Raw genomic sequence first — 7,500 nt, 5'->3', positions numbered from 1 at the left:
TTGAGTCTTTGTGCTTAGGGTACCCTTTTGAGCATTATGCAAGTCATTGGTGTAAAAGTCTTAAGTTTATGGCCATTAGAACTTTCAACCTAAAATTCAAGGTGGCGAATGAATGGCTTCACCTGCAGGTATCCTAAGCTAATCAGCCCATAAGGGTTTTGGTCTTCCACCATGTGGCTAAATGTGTATTTCGTTTTATAACACCTTGGTCTATTCTAAAAAAGCTGACCTGTGCCGAAAATAAAATTAACTTGGCTTTCAAATCATGACAATGAGTTTCATTTTAAAATAGTAACACGCCCCCCCCCCTTTCATTTTATTTTATTTTATTATGAAAGTTATGCACGATGAATCAGTGTTCCGTTGCCACTGAAATAAACGATCAAAAAATTCGCCGAAGTTTCTTCAGCACAATCGAGTAAAAGCTAGCAATCATAATACTGGTAATAAGAGTAATAATATTCGTGAGAAAAAAAAATATGCATTGGGAGTAATAACAGTTAGTGCACATATTATATAACTTAAATTTCAACTAGAGACCTTAGGTGGTTACAGTAGTCAGGTCCAGAGGGCTAAATACATGAATTAAATGTAAAAAAAAACAACAAATTTAACTTGATAATAATCACAGTAATAATGAAAAATTAAAATATCAGCAATAAATGTAATAATGACAAAAACTGCAGATGACATCTTGCCAATACAGAGATTAAGTCCTTTAGGGGACAAAGGCCTCATTTTCCCATCTTTCTCACAATTTAGATCTTCTTGTTCACTCCTTAGGATGCTTTGTATGAGCGAGTTGCTGCTGTTTCTCACTCGGGTTACCAGACTGGACATTGTTCGCCTAACAATGATTTTTAAATTGTCCAGGTGGTTTTCTATGAACATCTGTGTGGCGGAGTGGTAGCGGGGAGTGTTTGTGAGGCGTCTCATAATGTCAATGTGCACAACAGTGATGCGTCTTATGGTCTCGGATACAGTTCGTCCAGAGGGAACACCCATAGATACTGTAGCAGTACGAGCGGAAGAGCAGCAGTTTCAAGTCTCGGTGACAGAAGGCAAACCTCCTTGCAATCATGTTGCCAGCTGCACATAGTTTACGACGCCTCTGTTCAATGTCTGCCGTATCTTTTAGGTCGTCGGTGATAATGTGACCCAAATACGGAAATTCGTGCACAAATTCCAGCCGATGGTTTCCGAGGTGTAAGATAATTTGTTACCCCATTTGACACAGAATTGCTGTGTGGAGAACCAGCAATGTAAAATGCCAATTAGATACAGGGGTGTGCCCCTTTTATGCAGCTTCGGGAAGAGCTTCATGTAGTTTACTCTGTCAAATGCTTTTCTCACATCTACAAAACAAATGAAACAGGAGAGGCTGATGATAGGTAGTAGTTCAGCAAATTTTTCAGTATGTAGATGCAGGTGTCGGTTGAGTGGTTTGCTTTAAACCCGAACTGGTTGTCAGTGGTGTGTAGAAAGGGGAGAAGTCTCACTAGAAGAACAGACTCAAGTATCTTCGATGCGATCGTTGTGATTGCAATCGGCCGGTAGTTGCCAGGGTCAGCTGCATCCTTTAGCTTGTTCTTGATTAATGGTATCAAGTGAACTAAGAGTAGGGAGTCTGGAAGAAACCGGTGAATTATGCACGCATTGAATAAGGCAGCTAGCAAAATTTATGCAATTCAGGATATTGTTGAAGTGATCGCCCCACATACTTGCGATAGCTTCGTCTCCGACTGCTTCCCCTACTCTCTGTGATAGCATTTTAGTTTTGGGATTTAAGGACTGGATATCTTTCCAAAGACGAGGATAATCACCAGATTCTAAGTTTCTAGACATTGCATCGGCTCTTAGTTGTTTTTCATTTAACCTGGAGTGGTTAAGAGCAAGTTTGAACTTTGCTCTCGCCTGTCTCATTAGTAATGCAGTGTGCCCTTCCCTGGGGCTACCATTTTGCCTCCACAGTAAAAACATTTCTCGTGAGTATGTAAACAGATCTTTAACCAATCATTCCATCCAGGTATATTACGAGAATTACTTTGACGAAATCTGTAGGCAGTCCTGCCCGAAGCAAGCATAGCGGAGATTATGTTCGAATAGAATTCATTCAGATCCATCCTGTGGTGGTCATTTCTTCAATTTGTGTTAGTACAAAGTAAGGCGTTAGCCGGTTGAACTATTGAATAATAGTTTTCTTTTCAGAACACTAAAAGCGTAACAGCCTGATGTAGCCTTGGGGTTAGAATTCATCAACGGATTTATTATTAATGATTGTATGGCGTTTACTATCATAATCCCTTCATTTAATATCATAGTTCTGCGAGTAAATTATAGCATCGATTAGCAGACCCTTTTTTTTTTCCTCAATACCAGATACAGTATTTTTTCTCACAGTCGTACTATGTTATTAAGATTCTAGTATTTATCATGGTCATGTAGATTAATATCATAAACGTAGTATTACTCATCGTCATAATTTTAAATGTCAGTCTTAGTACTTACTGTCATTTGTAAAAGTGAACATCATAGTCTTGCTAATTGTTATCTTATTCATTGTTGCCATTACTATTATATTTATAGCTTTTACCGCCATATCAACAGTTTTTACAATCTTAATCATGGTATTTACAAATATGGTTATAGTATTTATGTACGGTAATTCGCAACATTTGCTACCACAGCAACATAGTTGACTTTCTGGCAGAAGATTTATCATCATAGTCTTAGTGTTTACTGCCCAGTTTATAGTACGTGTTGTCGGCATATTGTTTGTTATCAAACGGTGTTCATAATACCCAGTTTCGTAATCTTCCGATAGACTATAATTGTAAGTTATCCGACTTCCCGCTTATCGACATATATGGATCGATTATGGAACTCCGTAAGGTCTGTGAAAAAACTCAAGCCCCAGAAAAGCGTAATTGCTGTATGTACTGAGATTTATATGAAAAAAAATGTGGACATTGATATTAACCTTCTATCTTGTTATTTATATATGTACCTTTCGGTGATTGGTCGGGTTTTCTTGTAGATGAGGCTGCACGAATTCCCCCCCCCCTCTCCAACCCCCTTTTATTATATATATATATATATATATATATATATATATATATATATATATATATATTTACCAGACAGGGGAGTCGCCAAGCACTTATTAGGATTTCCTTATGTAAAAGATTCAGATTGGCCAACCTCCCTAAAGTTTTTGTATTGCCTATGTTGACATGTACCGACTTTGATTTATGATGACAGGTTTGATATTAGAAAAATAGATATTTCTTATGATTGTGGTATTTTTATTAAATAGTATTTGTTGCCCTCGCTGTCGTGTGAACAACTGATAATTGAGTATCCCATATGACCCAATCCCAGGAGTAGAGATTGCATTTAGCATATATAAAGCTTATTTTTAAGAACAAATACATTTTGGTTCAGCTCAATTTTGAATTACTATGTGTCTCTGTACACATATACACGGTATTGTGTCTGTATTATATATATTATATATATATATATATATATATATATATATATATATATATATATATATATATATATTATATACACGCATAAAGCTACAAATGTCCTTTAATATCCAATTCACTCTACCTCGGAATTAATATATTTTCATATATGTTAACCGAAGGGGAATTTTTTGATCGATAAGAAATTCGTCGGTTCATGGGCGAGAACCACAGAACCAAGACTCCTGAATGTATAGTGAAGCGCTCTAAACCACACGGCTATCAGAGAGCGTGTGGTTTAGGCGTTTTACTGTACGTCCTGAATTCTTGGTTATTTGGTTCGCGCCCATGAGCCGACGGATTTCTTATCGACTAAAAAATTCCTCCTCGGTTATGATACATGAAAATAATTCAAAATATATTAATTCCAAGGTAGAGTGAATTAGATATTAAAGGATGTTCGTAGCTTAATATGTATATGTGAAACACGGTAATGATGACACAAACAAACACACACACACACACACATATATATCTCTATATATATATATATTAAAATATATATATATATATATTGTATGTAATTGTAATGTAATGTATGTATATATATAGGATATATATATATATATAATATATAATTATTATATTATATGTATGTATGTATGTATATTGAAATACATATATATATATATATAAGATATTAATATATATATATATGAATTGAGATAGAGGCAGGTGATGGTTTTAATTGTTATATTTTGTTTTACTTTCAGATAGAGGCCTTGGCCAATCTTACCGACCCCCTGCCACCATCCCCTAACTGTATACCTGTATACAAGATCGAGTCTAGTCATCTCGTGGAATGATATTTTCGTGATGCGTTTATGGTAAGTATTGCGCAATTTTTATGACTTCCAGTACATATTTAATTATGGTATGGATCTCTACGGTCTTACAGTCTAACCTTTGTGTCTGCAAAGCTAGATCTGTTAAGTAACTTGTGCAATTGGTATTGAATAATGCAGTTGTTTTAAAATTATGTTTAAGTTTTCTCTTTCCCTTTCGGTTTGGGGGTCGTTGTCCTGTGTTGCCGTAACGATTTTATGCTTATGAATCTCTCTCTCTCTCTCTCTCTCTCTCTCTCTCTCTCTCTCTCTCTCTTGTCATTGGCCTCGTTGTCTTTTGTTGCCGTAACGTTTTTATATTTTTAAAATTCTCTCTCTCTCTCTCTCTCTCTCTCTCTCTCTCTCTCTCTCTCTCTCTCTCTCTCTTTATCGGCCTCGTTGTCTTTTGTTGCGAACGTTTTTTATATTTTTAAAAATCTCTCTCTCTCTCTCTCTCTCTCTCTCTCTCTCTCTCTCTCTCTCTCTCTCTATCGGCCTCGTTGTCTTCTATTGCCGTAACGTTTTTATACTTTTAGATTATCTCTCTCTCTCTCTCTCTCTCTCTCAACGTTGAACTTCTTTGGTGTGATGCCGATTGATTTTCGAACTCGGCCATTCCTCTCCCCCTCGTTGCGTAGGCCCTATCTCGCCTTTTCTTCCTCATTCATTTTATGCCACCCTTTGCCCTTTGTGTTCTTATTCTCCGAAGGCTTCGTAAACGTGTCATATTCGTTTCGTTTGCGATGTTGATCTGAGCAGTGCTCAGTGTTCAGTGTCCTGTTGCGCTGATTTCATGTCATTTTTTAAAGGGAGATTAACTTTTGTATGACTTCCAATCCGGTAATACTGGTGTTGCAGTGCCGATACAGAGAAAAAATACGCTGATAAGGAAGTAATATACGTAAATACTCGTTTAATGAAAGGAAAGGGGATTGCTTACTCGCTAAATTAGTAGGTGCTCTCTGCATTGTTCGTTTTATGGTTATATTTAGCATCGCTGATGTTCTTCATTTTTTGTACGCGTATGTTTTTTTTAATAATTGTTGCGTGGATCGACTCGGGTAGTTGTTTGTTTCTTGCCCGGTTTGTTGTGGTTAGTGACGTTTTTCAGTTGTGTGTGTCCATCTGTTGCTGTTGCCTTGAATATACGTCTGAATGACGCCTGTTACTTCAATTTAAACGCTATCGGTAGAGACTTGTTTTCAAAGGAAAATGCCGAGTCTTTCGTCGTCATCATTATAATTTATTTTATGCCAAGTCCGATGGAAAGCCTACCTTGTGACGCGTTTGCGGGGGTGGGAATGCTATCGGAACCAGAACCCGAAGGAAAGGAAGTAGCCAACTTTTGAAAATGAAAAAAGAATAAGCAAAATTAATAAATAGGTCAGTAAAAAAAATAATATATAAAATTTGGATTGATTAGAGACCACATTCAGACTGGCTGTTTCACTCAGTGTCTTCTTTTGCATCACGCGTTTAACCATCAGTTTTACTTCTCAGACTTCCGGTTTTTTTTTTTTTTAACTTACTCGGGGAGTAAGCTTACAATTTATTTTGTTGTTGTTCTTGCTGTTGTAGTTCTTGTTGGGGGGTTAGGAAATCCTAATGGAAGTTTCGCGTTAAGTTAAAGGTACAGGAATTTTATGATAAGATATTTATGATTTATTTATGGAATGAAAGTGTAGTAAATAAAAGATATTTACGATTTATTTATGGAATGAGCGTGTAGAAAATAAGTAATGTGCATGTTGAACAGTACAGAACCATTATTTCTAATAAGATATAGCGTATTTATTTTAATTTTCATTGGTGAAACAACACGCTATTTGACTGCAGATTTTTGCACGGTAACTATGGGAGTAAGCTGAAGGTCGGTTCACGCCTTGCTTTTTTCATTCACACATTGATCCGAGTAGTTGTGACTTGCGATACAACTACTCTATTTTCCAAAGAATGTCCCTCTTCACGACTCCCAGATGCTTCCGCCATGTTTAGCACTAGCCCCTTGGGATCAAAGTGTTATAGACTCATTTCTTTATTGTGTGGTCGACAAATTATATTAATAAACGTATTGTTTGTGCGGCCGGCAGTCTACTTTACATTTACCATGCTGTGTTTAGTGCTATAGTAGATTCACATCAGCCGTGCATCTGATGTCAAGGCCAGTCCCTTACGACGCTCCTGATTGGCTGTTGATAAGCCATTCACTGGGCTGGAAATTCAGTTTCTCTCGAGAGTTCACATAGGCAGGATGTACGTTCCACCTCCCCTGAGGGATACTTTTGAAAGACATATCCCTCAGGAGAGGTGGAACATACATCCTGCCTACAAGAACACTCTCGAGAGACTGAGAGTTTTCAGTCCCGTGATTGGTTTATCAACAGCCAATCAGGAGCGTCGTAAGGGACTGGCCTAGACATCAGATGTACGGTTGATATGAATCTATAGTACTAAACATGACGGAAGCTCCCTGGGACGCCATTTTTAGTACTAGCTTCCTTGGGATCAAGGTGTTAGTTATAGACACTCATTTCTATATTGTGTGGTCGACAAATTATATCAATGAGCGTATTGTTTGTGTGGCCGTCTACGGCAGTCTACTTTACATTTACCATGCTGTGTTTAGTACTAGCATCTCGGAGTCATGACGCGTAGATAAATAAGCCCAAGTAGCACCGGAAATTCAGTCGTCACAAAGATAAATCAAAACCTAAGCGTGTTTAGGAACTATCCTTTTATATGTGCACTTAATGTCAATAGGATGCGGTGCTTTATGTTGCATCCACGCACATGACGATAAAACATGTCATAAATACGTCTGCAGCATATTCCGCTCACGCCAGAAACAGGTTAATGCCAGTTCTTCACCGCTTATTGGTACTAGTTCTAACCATTGCTTCGTAAGAATAATCGACCATTAGACAAAGATTCTTTCCGCCGCTTACGGTCGTTAACTTGTCTTGAATGCGTATGATAAGTTTGCGATAAGTTGCCGGCATATGTTTTGTTGTTGTTAGTTACCATCGCAGCAGTTGGGAGAATTCACGTTATGCCACGTTATTTTTCTCTGCAATAACGCCAGACAGTCATGCAAGTCAGCCTTTTTCAGCTTAAAGTTCCAGGCAATTTTTCGTCTGTGATTT

General features: G+C 37.5%; 1 protein-coding gene across 2 annotated transcripts in view; it reads left to right on the top strand.

Moving 5' to 3' along the window:
• LOC135221778 (proton-coupled zinc antiporter SLC30A1-like) overlaps window positions 1-7,500 on the top strand; it is a 335,667-nt gene that overhangs the window by 47,762 nt on the left and 280,405 nt on the right. For both annotated transcript variants that reach the window (XM_064259616.1, XM_064259617.1), the window contains exon 2: window positions 4,247-4,360. The gene's annotated coding sequence lies outside the window, so the exon portion shown is untranslated. The remainder of the gene's footprint in view (window positions 1-4,246; window positions 4,361-7,500) is intronic.

This window comes from Macrobrachium nipponense, chromosome 3, assembly GCF_015104395.2.
Source record: "Macrobrachium nipponense isolate FS-2020 chromosome 3, ASM1510439v2, whole genome shotgun sequence".
Taxonomy (NCBI): domain Eukaryota; kingdom Metazoa; phylum Arthropoda; class Malacostraca; order Decapoda; family Palaemonidae; genus Macrobrachium; species Macrobrachium nipponense.
Note: the sequence above shows the minus strand (reverse complement) of the source record. Positions and strands in the feature narration are given on the sequence as shown.